The sequence below is a fragment of the Canis lupus genome, chromosome 22, assembly GCF_003254725.2.
Source record: "Canis lupus dingo isolate Sandy chromosome 22, ASM325472v2, whole genome shotgun sequence".
Lineage (NCBI taxonomy): Eukaryota > Metazoa > Chordata > Mammalia > Carnivora > Canidae > Canis > Canis lupus.
The window spans coordinates 7962509-7978975 of NC_064264.1; positions in this window are offsets into that span (position 1 = coordinate 7962509).

Genomic DNA, 16467 nt, shown 5'->3' on the forward strand with positions numbered 1-16467 from the left:
AGTTAGGAGTCTCTCATGTTCTGTCTCCCTTTCTGATATTTCCCACTCATTTTCTCTCCTTTCCCCTTTATTCCCTTTCACTATTTTTTATATTTCCCAAATGAATGAGACCATATAATGTTTGTCCTTCTCCGATTGACTTATTTCACTCAGCATAATACCCTCCAGTTTAAAAACTTTAAAAAATATTTTATTTACAATTTGCCAACATATAGTATAACACCCAGTGTTCATTCATTCCATCAAGTGCCCTCCATAGTGCCCATCACCAAGTTATCCCATCCCCCCAACTCCTTCCCCTTCTGCAAACCTTTGTTTCCCAGAGTTAGGAGTCTCTCATGGTTTGTCTTCCTCTCTAATTTTTCCTCACTCGGTTTCTTTCCTCTTCCCTATAGTCCCTTTTACTATTTCTTTTATTCCACATATGAGTGAAACCATATGATGATTGTTTTCCTCCGATTGACTTATTTCAGTCAGCATAATGCCCTCTGGTTCCATCCATGTTGAAACAAATGGTGGGTATTCATCCTTTCTGATGGCTCAGTATTATTCTAATATATATATATATATATAGTATATATATAGTAATATTCTATATATATATATATAATCTTTATGATATCTTCTTTATCCATTTATCAATTGATGGACACTTGGGCTGTTTCTGTAATCTGGCTATTGTAGATAATCCTACTACAAAAATCGGAGTGCAGTACCCTCCATATCTTTTAATATCTTGATAATTCATTTTTTAGTGTTGAATAATATTCTATTGTCTGGTGATGTACCACAGTTTATTTGCCCATTTGCCTGCTGAAGAACATCTTTGTTGATTCCAAATTTGAGCAACCATGAATAAAGCTGCTATAAACACCTGTGTGCAGGGTTTTATGTGGACATGTTTTCAACTCCTTTGAGTAAATACCAAGAAATGCAATTACTCTTTATTGCAATTGCAATTGCTCTCACTTTATGGTGAGAGTATACTTAGTTTTGTAAGAAACTGCCAAACTGTCTTCCAAGGTGGCTATACCATTCTGCATTCCCATATGTACACACATATATGCATGTAATATATGTATACTATATACACAATGAACAATATATATACATATATACACATATATAATGACATTTATATATATATATTACACATATATTAGATACATTTTTTTTTGGTAGAAACTGGCTCATGTGAGTGTCATGGGTTGGCAGATCCAAAATTTGTAGGACATTAGGACATTAGGACAGCAGCCTTAGACAGAGGTTAATGTTGTACTCTTAGGTCTGAAGTCTGTAGGGCAGGATATGTATGTTACAGTTTTGAGACAGAACTCTTCTCTAGAAAGCCTCAGTTTCTGCTCTTAAGGCTTTCCACTGATCGAATGAGGCTCACTCATATTATTGAGGGTAATCTCCTTTACTTAAAGTCAGCTGATTGTAGGTGTTATGTCCACAAAACAGCTTCACAGCAATATCGAGACTAGTTTTGACCAATCAGCTAGGCACCAAACCCTAGCCAAGTTGACACATAAAAATCTAACTGTTACATCTATTGTTGTTGTATTTTTTTATTGTAGCAGAAATAACAATTAACTTGATGCACCACCTGTGCAAGATTTTTCTAGAAGTCCATTTTAGGGTCTCAGCCTAAAACTTGTGTTAACAGTCCTTTTAACAAATTTATAAGGACCTAATCCTCTTTCTGCTTAAAATAATTAGAGTGGTTTCTTTTATTTGCAACTGAACCTCATTGCTATTCTAGCAAAGTCTTGGTATGAAAACATGACTGGGAGAGTATGAGAAAGAAACTCTGTAGGCCAAGTATATTCATGAGCATAGATGCAAAAGTAGCAACTAAAACATTAGCAATTGAATTCAGGAATCAAAAAGCTAATATATGATCAAGTTGGGTTTACATCAGAAAAACAAAGTTCATTAGAAAAATAGTTATTTTACCACATTAACAGTTTTGATATTAAATATATAAAAAGCATTTGATAAAATGCTATTAGGGAACTAGAAATACACATGAATTTCCTTAACTCAATAACACATATCTAAAATACCAAACATCAGACATGAAACAACAGTAAATTCAATGTTAAGCAGAAAACCTTCCCTTTAAAAAGAGAGTAGCAGGACAAGGACAGTCACTATGACCATTTAGGTGCAATGTTGCAGTAAAAATTTCAGAAATAGTACTCCTAAGAAAAATGAAATAATAGTTGTAAAGATTGTAAAAGTGGGAACAAAACTTTTGTTATTTGTGGTTGAAATTATTATAGTAAAACCCATAAAATGTAGAGACAAATATTAGTATTAGTAAGAGTTCAACAAGGTTTCTGGATGAAGCTCAATATACAAAAGTTGACTACTTTTCTAAACACCAGACACTGACCTTTAAAAATACAATTAACACAATAGGTAGGAATAGGGAAAATAAAGACCATTAAGGAGAAATTTATGATGATTTTATTGAAAACCCCTAAAGACTGAAATAACTGAGGCAAATACCACATAAGAAGGTTCAATATTATAAGGATGTTAGTCCTCACCAAATTGATCTACATTTTTAAAAGAAATTCCAATCGAAATCCCAACAAGAGTTTTTATAGAATTTTTCAAGTATATTTTAAGATTTATAAGAAAAAACAGAGGTAAAAATAGCCCAGATGCTCAGATGCTCTGGAAGAAGCACATGGTGGGGACTGGAGGTTGGTTGGGGTGGGGGAGGAGGGCAAAGGACTTACAAACGTTAAACACTATGGTAATTTACATCAGTAGGTAGTATGTATAGATAAATAGATAATCAATGAAATATGCAACAGCTCAGAAATAGACATATAAGTGGAAATCTGATGCATGGCAGAAATAGCAGTGGCTATGGAAAAATAGAAAATTGGATTCCTACATGACAGGATAGACAAGTCAACTCTAGATGTAATAAGCATTTACACGTGATAGGCAAAACTTTCAAAGGAAGTTTCCTTTCTGAGGCAATACAGAATAGGTTTATACTTATAGTTGAAAATTTTGAACAAAACATAACAGGCAAAAACTGATTTAGGAATTAGTTGCTCATTAAATATTTGGTAGAACTTGCATATAAAACTGTCTGGTTTGGGGGTTTCCTTTATGAAAAAAAGGTTAAATGAATTCAATTTCTCTAATGAGTATGGATATATTCAAGTTTTTTATTTTTCTCTTAAGTTTTGGTAATTTAACTGTCTCAGGGAATTTGTTGATTTTTTTCCCCTAAATTTTCAAATTTATAGACAAAAAACTATAATCTTAAAAAGAAATCTTGTCTTTTCTGAATCTGTGATTGTGACCTACTTTTATTCCTAATACTATACCTTTTCTACTTTTTCTTGGTTTATCTTGCTGAAATTGGTCAAATTTACTATTCCATTAAAAAAATTATTTTGTCGGAACACCTGGATGGCTCAGTGTTTGAGCATCTGCCTTCAGCTCAGGGGGTGATTCCGGCAGCCAGGATCGAGTCCCACATTGGGCTCCTTGCAAGGAGCCTGCTTCTCCCTCTGCCTGTGTTTCTGCCCACCCCCCCTACTCATGAATAAATAAATAAAATCTTTAAAATTTTTTTTGTTCAATTGATCGTCTTTATTAACATCTTCATTTCCTATTTTATTCCTGTTTCATTTTATCTTTACTGTTTAACTTTCTTATTTTCTTCATTTTTAGTAGATTGATTTTTAAAAAAAATTTCTTAGGTTGGACTCTTTATTTATATTTACCCCTTTTCTCTAATAAAAACATTTATGGCTACAAGTGTTATTTCAATTACCTTTTTTTTCACTTTTTTTCTTGTTTTTGTTTGTTTAATTCCAGCGTAGTTAACATAAAATATTATATTAGTTTCAGTTATACAGTATAGTGATTCAACAATTCTACACATTACTCAGTGCTCATCATTCAATCCCCATCATCTATTTCATCCCATTCCCCCACCCACCTCTTCTCTGGCAACCAGCAGTTTGTTCTCTATCGTTAAGAGTATGTATTTTTGTCTTTTTCTTTGTTTGCTTGTTTTGTTTCTTAAAGTCCACATACGAGTGAAATCATATGGTATTTGTCTTTCTCTGAGTGACTTATTTCACTTAGCCTTATACTCTCTAGCTCCATCCATGGTGTTGCAAATGGCAAGATTTCATTCTTTTATGGCTAAGTAATATTCCAGTGCGTGCATGTGTGTGTGTGTGTGTGTGTGTGCATCTCACATCTTATTTATCCTTTCATCTGTCAGTGGACACTTGGGCTGCTTCCATAATTTGGCTATTATAAATAATGCTGCTATAAACACAGGGGCATGTATCTTTTCAAATTAGTGTTTTTGTATTCTTTGGGTAAATATCCATTAGCAGAATTACTGGATCATATGGTAATTCAATTTAAATGTTTTTTTTCTATTTTTAATTTTTTTGAGGAACCTCTATACGGTTTCCATAGTGGCTGCACCAACTTGCATTCCTGTGAAAAGTTCATGAGGGTTCCTTCTTATCCACATCCCTGCCAACATTTGTTTCTTGTGTTTTCAATTTTAGCCATTCTGACAGGTGTGAGGTGATATCACATTGTGGTTTTGATTTGCATTTCCCTGATGATCAGTGATGTTGAGCATCTTTTCATGTGTGTGTTGGGCATCTGGTTGTCTTCTTTGGAGACGTCTGTTCATATCTTCTGCCTATTTTATATTGGAGTATTTGGTTTTTGCTGTTGAATTGTATAAGCCCTTTATAGATTTTTGATAGTAACTCTAATGAATATGTCATTTGCAAATTCAGTGGGCTTTCTGTTTTGTTGATGGTTTCCTTTGTTCTGTAGAAGCTTTTTAAAAATTTTGGTATAGTCCCAATAGTTTATTTTTGGTTTTGTTTCCCTTGCCTCAGGAGGCATATTTAGAACAATGTTGCTATGGCCAATGTCCAAGAAATTACTGCCTGTGTTCTCTTCTAGGATTTTTATGGTTTCAAATCTCACATTTAGGTCCTTAATCCATTTTGAGTTTATTTTTGTGTATGGTGTTAAGTCAGGTATCCAATTTCATTGTTTTGCAAGTAATTGTCCAGTTTTCCCAACATTATTTGTTGAAGAGACTTTCCCACTGCATGTTTATGCATCCTTTGTTGAAGATTAATTGATTATATAATTGTGGGTTTACTTCTGGGATCTCTATTCTGTTCTGTTGATCTGCATGTCTATTTCTGTGCCAGTACCCTACTGTTTTGATCACTACAGCTTTGTAGTATATCTTGGAATCTGAGATTGCAATACTGCCAGTTTTGTTTTTCTTTTTTCAAGATCACTTTGACTATTTGAGATCTTCTGTGGTTCCCTACAAATTTTAGGATTATTTGTTTTAACGTCAGTTACCTTTTTAACTGCATTCCTCAAATTTTGCTATATAATGTTTTTGTTATTGTTTCAAATTTTTTATATGATTTCTCCATCAAGCCATGAATTACTAAGAAGTGTATTTTTAACTTCCTAAATACATGGACTTGGAGAAATCCTCCTCTCTGATTTCTAATTTAATATTATTGAGATCAGAGAATGCAGATTATGATAGGGGTCTTTGAAATTTATTGAGACTTTCCTTTATGGTCAGTTTTTAAAGATAGTCCATGTATATTTGAATAGAATGTTTATTTTCTATATTCTATAAATGTACATTAATATATTGACTATTAATTGTGTTCTTTGAATATCCTATGTACTTTCTGATTCTTTGCTTACTTGATCTTTAAATTACTGAGAGAGGTGTGTTAAAACCTATAACTGATGATGGTTGATTTGTCAATTTCTCCTTTTCATTCTATAATTTTTGTTGTATGTATTTGAAGGTGTATTTGAATGTACATGCATGTATTTCATGTATACGGATTTAGCATTTTTACATCTTTCTGGAGAACTAAATTTTTATTAATATGTAGAAGCCCTCTCCACCTTAAATTTTTTCCCCTTAAAGATTATTTTTTGTCTGATATTATTATAACTATATCAGATTTCTTTTGGTTAATACATACTTTTTCTATATTTTAATTTTTCTGCAGTTTATTTTCAGATGTCCCTTTTGTAAATTTCATTTTAGATGTGTCTTAAAGAATATATAGTTTCACATTCTTTGTCTTTTAGTTGGGCAATTGAATCCACTTATGTATATTTTGATCCACTTCATCCATCTTCTTTTGTGAGTTTTGTTGGCCAAATCTCTTTTGTGCAGTAAGAACTTTAAGCTTTTCCCTTTTAGGTAACTGGAAATTATCAAAGTGTCTATTGAATACAATTTAGTACACATACACAGATACATGCCTCATAGGAAGTAGGTTATTTTTACCTTCATTTTACATCTGAGGAAATGGAGCCAGACTGGTTAATTGTCAGGTGTTAGGTCTATTATGTGACTATTATGTGACTAAATTTGAATCAAGACCTAGAATTGGACCCCAAGTCCACCATTTTTTTCATGCTTCCATCTTGTCTTCAGGATAGAAAGGTTCTGTTATCTGCAATGGAACTACAGATGGCAGTAAAGATCAAAGGGGGAAGAGGAATTCCAGGAGAAGCTGGTGGGGTGTGTTGAGCTCAGAACTTTTATCGTTTTTAAAGGAAGTTGAATAAAGGTTTGAAAGTGAATGACGTTTTGCTTTGTATCTTAGTTCTTTGAAGAGATGTATTCATTAGAAAGTGATGATGAAAAAAAAAAAAGAAAGTGATGATGTTTGCTGCAATAAAAGTGATTTTTAAACACAGGGTCATTTTGTTTATTAGTCATGATCTTTTATCCATGATAAAATGAAAATTTTATAAAACCATACTTTGGAACAGAAATGAATGGTGATTTTTGTCAGTTTTTTTGGTAACTGAAGAGAATGAAGATTATTGTTGAACAATTCTGACAATGAGAAGACCTAACCCCAAGTCTATTTTAATGATTCAGAAAGATCAAAGCATAGAATTTCTCTCTGTTAAATTATTCTGTTTTATTGTTCAATAATTTGCTTGGCAAAAATTTCTTGAGAATCTTCTTAGGGTCCTGAAGCTAGTTTTGGCAATAAGATTAGGATTTGAGAGGAAACAATGGTTTGGTTAAATAAAACTTTGATCATTAATTGTCTAAAGTAATAGAGATCATGTGATTAAGGGGCAGGGAGGGGATTGGAACTGTTTGGGGGGATTAATGAATCTGTAAATGCAAACAGACTGATTTTCTTTATGGATTCTATGAAATCTCAAGATAATTGTTTTTTCATATTAGATCACAGCAGCAGCTTTCTAGACCCAGTGCCAGATCCCCTTGTCCAAATTGCAGCCCCTTCACAGTGATGTAGAGTTCTGATAAGAGCTCTAAGTGGCTTGAACATACTGTGGGAATTATGTTGAAGCTGGCTTCAGAATCCCTGTTTTGCAGGCTGAGGTCACTGATATTTTTGAGAGTATGCTGCAAAATTCATTTTCAAAGGAAATATACTTATTCTAAAAGAAAAAGCCTTTTAAATGAACAAAATCTAGTTCTAGATCTTAAATTTGTTTGGACATTAACAAAGGCTGAATTTCACTTTGATTCACTGATATTCTAAGTCACCAAAACAGGATGCTGATTGTTGATGCCCCTTTCCTTCTGCTGTAGGATCACCTCTATGTTGTATTAATATAGGAAGTGAGGGTGGTCTATGAGATGTACCAACAGTTAAAAGTTATGATAGTAGACTTTTAACTGATCCCTCATGTCTATTCTTATTCTGTACAATTTATACAAATATTACTATTGAAATAATTTTTTAAAGCCATTTGAAAGTTATGGATAAAGGTACTACCTCTGTCACTTGGGTTAAAACCTATTCCCAGTCCAGTCACAACCTGCCATTCTGATCTCACCTCTAATCCTTTATCACCACCTCTACACACACACACACACACACACACACACACACACACAAAATTTTGATCACAACAGGGTATTTGCTCTTTTCTTTGTATATGCTATTCACACTGCCTGAAATACTCTACCATTATAATCTCAAGACCCATATTAAATATCATTGGTCTTTGAAGCCATACTGTACTTGCCTTCCTAGTTGTTCCCTCCTCTGTGCCCCCAAAGCATACTATAAATTCATCATTTTATGGACTTTACCAATCATAGTCTAGTAATCCATAAACTATAGCACATTGCCATTCAGGGAAAGCCCACAGAGAGTAGCTGTGCAGGGATTAACTTCGTTCCGCAAGTTTACTACCGTTGTTCTTGTAACTTCTCACCTTGCTCCTTGTTAGCTCTGGGGCAGAAAAATACACTTGCTGGCGGTATACCTTAGACTTAAGTAAATAATGGAGCATGTAAAAGAGGCTAGTACTAAGAAATGACAGCAAGGAGACTAGGGGGGATTTCTGTGATCCCATGGTGGGCTGTCTGAGCCCACCCTGCTCGAGTGGCCATCTGTATCTGGGGGATGCACAGAAAATAGGGATAAGCAAATCAAAGATTACCAATAGAACACATTCTGCTTACATCTAAGAAACCCAGGATTAGGTTAAGCATGTGAAAAAGAATAATAACCTTCTCTAAGTGCTGATATTTCTGTAAAACTAGTATTAGTCATACATTTCTATTTTAATATAATGGTTAGAAATATAAATGCATGTTTGTGCTGAGGTATTATAAAAATAGTTCAGGTTTTACTTATAATTTGGATAAGTGTAATAATCTGTTAACCTCAACTTTAGAATGATGGGCTATTCAAGGCTATAGACTAGTCTGGTAATACTAGTTAACAGTTGCCATTTATTCAGTGCCTGTTAAATCCCAAGTACTGTGAGGGATGCCTCACAACTATATTTTACTTTTGCATATTTAGTTTAATCCACACAAAATACTTTTAGACTAGGTACACTCATCTCTATTTTATAGAATAGACAACAGATGCCCCGAGAAATTGAATAACTTGCTCTGTGTCACCCATTTTGTGAGTAGAGTCTGAATTAGAATTCCAGTCTTTCTGCCTCCAAAGCACATGCTCTTTTTGTCGTACAAGGCTGCCTCACAAGGTAACTTTGAGGAATAATATCTATGAAGAAATAGTTTCTCAGAGACTTGACCTGCAAACTAACACCTATAACTCAATAGCAGACAATTCCACCAGTTAAGAGAAATATATTTAAGAAATCAATTTGGGGGGTGCCTGCGTGGCTCAGTCAGTTAAGTATCTGCCTTTGGCTCTGGTCATGATCCTATAGGGTCCTGGGATCGAGCCCCATGTCTGGCTCCTTGCTCAGTGAGGACCTGCTTCTCCCACTGCCTCTGCTTATGCTCTCTCTCTCTTTCTCTTTCTCTTTCTCTTTCTCTTTCTCTTCTCTTTCTCTTTCTCTTTCTCTTTCTCTTTCTCTTTCTCTCTCTCTTATTCAAATACATGAATAAAATCTTTAAAAAAAAAAAGAAATAAATTTGGCATCCAAAAAATATGCCTACCACGTACAATGACTACAAAAATACTTGAAATAAGTGATCAGATATGGTTTATCTCTTGATGGTTTTCCATCACTGTCCAACCCAACATGGGTTGACAAGACCTCCATGGACACCAACCATGTAAAGGTTGTGACCTACAACACCATTTGTCCATGGCCCTGTCCCACACTCATTCTTCTCTGTGCTTCTCTTGACTTCCTATTTACCTTGACCCTGTGTCTGGTCACAGTATCTGCGCAGTCTTCCTCACTGTGTTCTCTGTATTACACAGGCCTCTCTCTCTTCTGGCCCTTAACAAAGTTCTGGCCTCTGATCTGACACTGCAGAGCTGGATGGCCTTGACAGATCTCTCTGGGATGCTGTTTCTCTGGGAGTGGTTTGGAGACCACTTCTATACAGATCACGTTGGGGGAAGTCTTCTAGAATATCTGGACTGACTGAATCAAGATCTCTGGGGAGTGGGTCCTGCAGTCTGCACTTTAACAGGCTTTCTCATTGATTCTTATGTGACCAATGCCTTACGAGTACTGCCCTGCATTTCGTGTGACCCCTAGGCGTCCCTACCATTTCTGTTATCCTCTGCAGTGACTCTCCCACATGTGAGAGCTCACTGGTCTGACCCAAATATACTATTTCTTTGTTCCAATCATGTGTTTAACTAGGAGCTGTTTACAGTCACTGAGAGTGACTGCCTGCCCTTTGCAATCACAAATGTAATGTTCTCTTTACTTCTACATATAACCTAGTTTCCCCAAAGCCTCATTTGTTTGTGGGTACAAATAAAGCCGCTTAATGTTTATAACCCAAATTTCACTGACTCATGCCTGTACCTACATAATACAAAACCTCAATTCCAAGCAAAATTCTTTCCCAGTATTTCTGGGAGGTCTTGGAAGGTGCCTCACAGGTGCTCTCAGTCCTGCTTCTCCTCTGTACTGTACTGCTTGCTGATGTGTGTTGCTTTTGGAGTCATTTTGTCTATGCTTCTCCATGACTCCAAGACTGACGGCCCCCTTGCAGATGCTGATCCGTATGACCAGGACTAGGTGCTCTAGCTGCAAATCCTCAGGGAGCTGAGAGTGGTGCTGTGTTCCCAGGCATCCTAATGGGGATGGAGCCACTCTGAGCTAGACGTACAAGTGGGGAGGATGCTGTTCGCTCTGACTCTGTGTTGTATTTTTTTCTATTTAAGCAACACTGCTACTTCCCTGGGTCCCCAAAGTCCCTTGTGGAACTATTTCATTTAATTTGGGCATGCAGCACTCCTCTCTTCAACATCCCAGGCAAATAAATACTTGCCTGTATTTCCATCCACTTCCCCTGGGTGCCCACAAATAAACCATATACCTTACAACCTCTGTGAAACATCTACTCCTCATAATTCATCACATGCTCAGCCGTGTCTGAATCTCTGAAGCTCCTTTAAACTTAGATTGGGACTCTTCTCCTCCCAACCCAGGGCACATGTGTGGTAAGTTTTGGATTCCAATGGGCCCAGTTTGAGAGCTACTAAAGAAACCTCCTTGGGAAGAAGCTTAAACAAACTAAAATGTAGGATAGGCTGTCAGAGTGAGAGGGCCCAAGTAGTCCTGATTTGGGCAATTTATTTTTCCTTTAAAAGAGGACATCTGATATATAATTGCAGAATATGAAAGCAAAGCAAAGCAAAGAAGCAGAGAACTGAACCACATGAAGGATTCAGCATTCTAAATAGAACACATCCTCCCCTACCTTCCTCCTTTACCGTATAGAGCCAGCTGTCACCAGAAGCTGTTTCCAAACCAATTACCATTCCCTTATCAGAAAGGAGGATAAAATCTTAACAAAGGAACAGATGATCGGATGCCATTGGTTCTTCTGACTCTGGAACTGCTTTAGAAAGGAAGTTGCATCTTTGCAGAATTATTATTATCAATCAGCCTTTATTGCTTCAGCTTTCTTTATTGCATTCTAACACACAAAGTAATGAAAACATATAATAAAGAGAATAAAACACGTAATGCATCACTGTGCAGATATTGCAATCATAGCAAATCCAATGTAAATGCCCTACAGGGAATACTTGAGCCTTCCAATACATTGCTAACAGTTTGCATGATACTACATCACATTATTTATCTACTAAACCTGTCATGGTCTGCTAAATATCGTGCCAGCATCAACCCCAAATAGTACTACTCCTTCCCATCCTCCAAACGGAAGGCATATTTCTTTGCTGTCACTGGTTTTAATGTTTGCAAAGAGTAGCTCCAGCTCCTGAATAATTAATGCATAACGATTACTAAGCCACGGGTAGTTTACTATTCTAGCCCCTCTGGTCTTTGCAGTGTTGCTTGCTTTAATATGCACTTCGAATTGGAACCAAGAGGTAGTAAAAGTCATTAAGACGACATGAAGCTAAGTCAATAATGATTTACAGAGTTTGGATGCATTCCTGGGTTTTTCATTCTTGGCTCTCAAGCCCCATCTGCTGCTCATGTTCTGACTTGGTCTTCCTTTTGCAAACGCTTCTCTGATGACAGGGTTTCCACTTGGTTTTATACTGACTTAAAAAGAGTTGACTCTCAAGAGTTCAGGTCAAGTACACGCTTCCCCTGTGGTATTTCCAACTCTAGAAGAACATTGGTCATGACTAAATATATTTGGAATACTTGGGTCAAATATGTGCATGTCCAGAAAGGTCATGATCTCAAATGGTATGACACCTAGTAAATACTAAATAATAATACTTGCAAGGATGATTTACCCTTTGGAAGGGTCTTAAACACTAGCTAGGAGGACTTTTAAAAGAAGTAGTAGGACCTTTCTCCTGGTAAGAATGGCAGAGTACTAATGTGAAGACTAACTCTTCTGTGCACTGCTTCTGATTTCTGCTCAATGGCATTCCCACAGATCAACTCAGACTTTAGTAATTCTGGTATGTTGTAAACTGTTTCATCTAAAAGGGCAGAGATGGGCCACTTTAGTGGATTTGCCTTTGAGCTGAAATGATCCAACGTTCCAGGAATATCTTTTTAAAGTTTGTTTGTTTGTTTGTTTGTTTGTTTATTTATTTATTTATTTAATTATGAGAGAGAGAGAGAGAGAGAAAGTATGCACACAGAGAGAAAGGGAGAAGCAGACTCACCACTAAGCAGGGAGCCCAATGTGGGGCTGGATCTCGGGGCTTATGACCTAAGCCAAAGACAAATGCTTAATAGACTGAGCCACCCAAGCATCCTTCTCCAGCAATATCTAATGAGAAGACATGACTGTAACAGGGCAAATTCCCCTTGGATAGGCATTAGAAAGAGAACTGGTTGCTTCTAGAAGGACAATGACTCACAGTTTGTTCTCAGTGATGCTTGTTTGGGGCTAAACATACAATATACTATAGAAATTTGACCAAAATATTTGTGAGATGGTGGTGTAGAAAAGAATATGTTGTAAACACCATGCCACATTAACCAAATGGAGAACTACTTGCAGCTTGGTGGCTTAGTGTTTTTCTTTTGTAGAATATTATGCCATTTCTCTTTCTTTTGGAGTTTCTCAAATGTCATCATCAAATGACATTTTTAAAAACATTTTAGAAATAAATGTATACGTGACTTGAGTATGGTTCTGTAGATTAAAAAGATAACAGAATTTTCTGATAGTAGGATGTATTGTTAATTTTTTGATGTGGTTTGGAAAATGTCTTTGACTAAATGGACCCTGGTCACCTATGTGTTAGCTTAAATCTAAAAGGTCAAACTTGCTATTTCGTCCTCACCCAGTCTTATGTACTGTAATTGGTGCTTTGCCCTTTCCAGCTCTTAAATTGTTGCTAGGTCTAGCACTGGCTTAAATGGATGGGACCTTTATCATTGATAGAGTAAATAGAAGTGAGGCTAAATATATGCTTTGCTCTGTGATGGCAACTGGTTTGCTAATGAATCATTTGTTAGAGAAGAATGAAGTAGAAGAGAAATATCTGCAGGGATGACCAAAGGAACCTCCACAGAATGGTGTATGATTAAATGACAGATTGAATAGAAAAATCTCTGAGTACTTTGGAGAAATAGAAGACAGTGACTACAAATCAGCATCACTTTTCATGATGGATTCCTAGTAGAAGAACCATGTTGAGTCAGGCTCCTCCATAGCTGATGACGTGCAGTGGGACCATTGGATGCATTCTTGGTCTAATTGGTTCATTGCTTACTGCCATAGTGAAAGGGGTGGTGGTGAGAAGAGTCAAGGAATCCCATAGGAGTCCACAAAATACTTTGACTCAGTCCTATGGACTCTCCTTACCCCATCGCCCCATCCCTCCAGATGTCAGAGCCCCATCTTCTGTTCCATATGCTTGTGATTACTCCTGTGAGTGACCGAAGCCATTGAATGTGGGGGGGAGGTGACTTTCCATAACAGATATGTTGAATGGAACTGTATAAAGGCCAAATGAACTTTACTGGTGCTTGTAAATTGATGGGTCACACCCAGACTGCTGTGCTCTGAGCACTGGCTCTGCCACCATAAGCTCCTAGGTGGAAATCTGAGTAGCTTCTCAGTGGTCCTCTATTCCTGTTTATGAGATCTCTTCTCTCTCCATCTTGCTGGGTGTGAAGTTGTTTCCTGGACTGAGTGACATGGGGGCACCAAAGATCCCATTTTTTCCAAATTTGTACCTTCTTGTACCTGCATTTCAGCTTGTCAAATATGAGTAAAATATTTGACTCCATTCTTCTCTCCTCTGCTATTGTATTCCTAAGGCCGTAAGTAACTCATAGTGTCTCACTTAAGTTGGGGGAGACACTTGTGGAACATATGAAGAAATTCCAAGGATGGAGAAAGTTGTTGTGGGAAGGAGATTGAACATGACTAAAACTTACAAAAATATTATCTTGCCATATTTATTTTCAGAAATGCAAATTTCTTGAAGTGTATGGGACCTTGGATAAGTAATTTAACTTCTCTGGGGTTCCCCATGTTTCTTTTTTAACAGATATAAAAATTGCATGTAATTCCTAACCTTGAGTGTATTGAAGTATATAAAGTACTTCATCTAGTACTGAGCATGTCACATAAAGATATGTTCAATGTGAAAGAGTAAGCCACTTTTACCACTCTAGAAGACTGAAAAGCTAATATACCTTCCAAAAGCTCCTTGCTATAGCCAGGGACTGGGTCATGTTCTCAGCATCCCCAGCCATGTGAAACAGGGAAACAGATTTGGGATTTAAAGTCAGAGGATCTGCATTTGGATTCTGAATGAACCTCTTTTTAAATTTTTAAATTTTTTTTTTAATTATTTGGATGAACCTCTTATTACTATTTGACTTTAGGCCTGTTACTCAATGCAGTGGTTTCCTTTGCTAAACAAATTACCACACCTCTGTGGCTTCAAATAACAGAAATTTATTTCTCTATGGTTCTGGAAGCTTAAAGTTTAAAATCAGTTCCACTGGCTCCAAATCAAAGTGTCAAGTAGCTGTACCTCTTTGAAGGCTATAGGGGACAATCCATTCCTTGCCTCTTTTAGCTTCTGGTGGCTGCTAATAATTCTTGGTTTGTGGCTGCATCACACCAGTCTCTGCCTCTGTGGTCACGTTCCTTTCTTGTGTGTGTGTGTGCACATGCTTGTGTTTGAAATCTTTCTCTAGAGACTTCCTTGTAAGAACCCTTGTGATTACATTTAGGGCTCACTGGATAATCGAAAATAATCTCTCCATCTCAAAATCCTTAATCCTATCTGCAAAGATCCTTTCTCCTTATAAGGTAGTATTTATAGGTTCCAGTAATTAGGACCTGTTATTCTTGAAAGGTCATTATTCCACCTGTGGCCCCTGACTTCTCTTAGCCTTAACTGTTTTCACCTGTAAATATAATTGGGAATAATAGTACCAAACTCACAGGTTATTGTGTTGATTAATCCAATAACATGTGAAAATGACTTGTTTACGCTAATGGGTGATACAATAGCTGCTGCGAGATCATTGAACAACCATTTGGATTCTCACAGCTGCAGTATGCATCCTACAGTCCTATGGCAAGATGCAACATGCAGCCTGTGTTTTCTCAAATGGTGTTAGAATCCTCTAAAATTGAAAATCATAGGAAGTTGTCAGTTTTTGTTTAGTTCAAACACTATAAGCCTGGTCTTTGCTGGACACTCCCCTGAAGATAGGAATTACAAGGATGAAAAGTGATTTTGAGGAATTCTATTCCTGATATATTCCATGTGGGGTGCACAGGCACACAAGCTTGGGGACACAGTGGTAGGTGTCATGAGATAGCAGGGCGTGAGAGTGCTATGCTAAGGAGGGGCATGGAGGAGACTGGCTGCTTAATCTTTGTGGGCGCTAGTACTGGGGAAGTTCCCCTGGTCTGCAGGCCTGAACCGCCCTAGTGGCTTTGTCGTTGCAAATTGAACAGATCACTCTTATACCCTTTGGCTCTCAAGTCTGGGGATGAAATAAGTGACCACATTGTAGAATGAGATAAAAACACAGACTTTGCTGCTTGACTCTTCTCCAAGGCTCAAAGGTCATGAAGAGCTGTATCAAGGGGATGCTATCGATTTAGCACAAAGATCCCAGGAAGGCTCTTAGGCCTTTTCTCCCACTTCCCAATCTAAACATGCCTGAATCTTTAATAATCAAACCAAATAAATTATGAAATACCCAGTGACAGCTGGTGGGTTTGATGGAGCTGGCCCTGAAAATAGATTTGTAATTCTGTCGTGTTGATGGGGAAGAAGATGTTGATCAGCATGTTCCTAATTCATTATCATGCTAGCAAGGGCTGCTGCCTTGCGATTTCCTATCAGATCCCTTGTTGAGCCTGCAGTGGAGGGAGACGTGGGAATGTGTCATTCATACCTATTGGGAATAAATGTTGTTTTCTCTTCCAAATGTATTGTTTCAGCATTCTAGGTAATTATTATATGAGAGCTAACAATTGTAGTTCCAGTTTCAGAGAACTGATAATTTATGAGGATCCTATTTAGA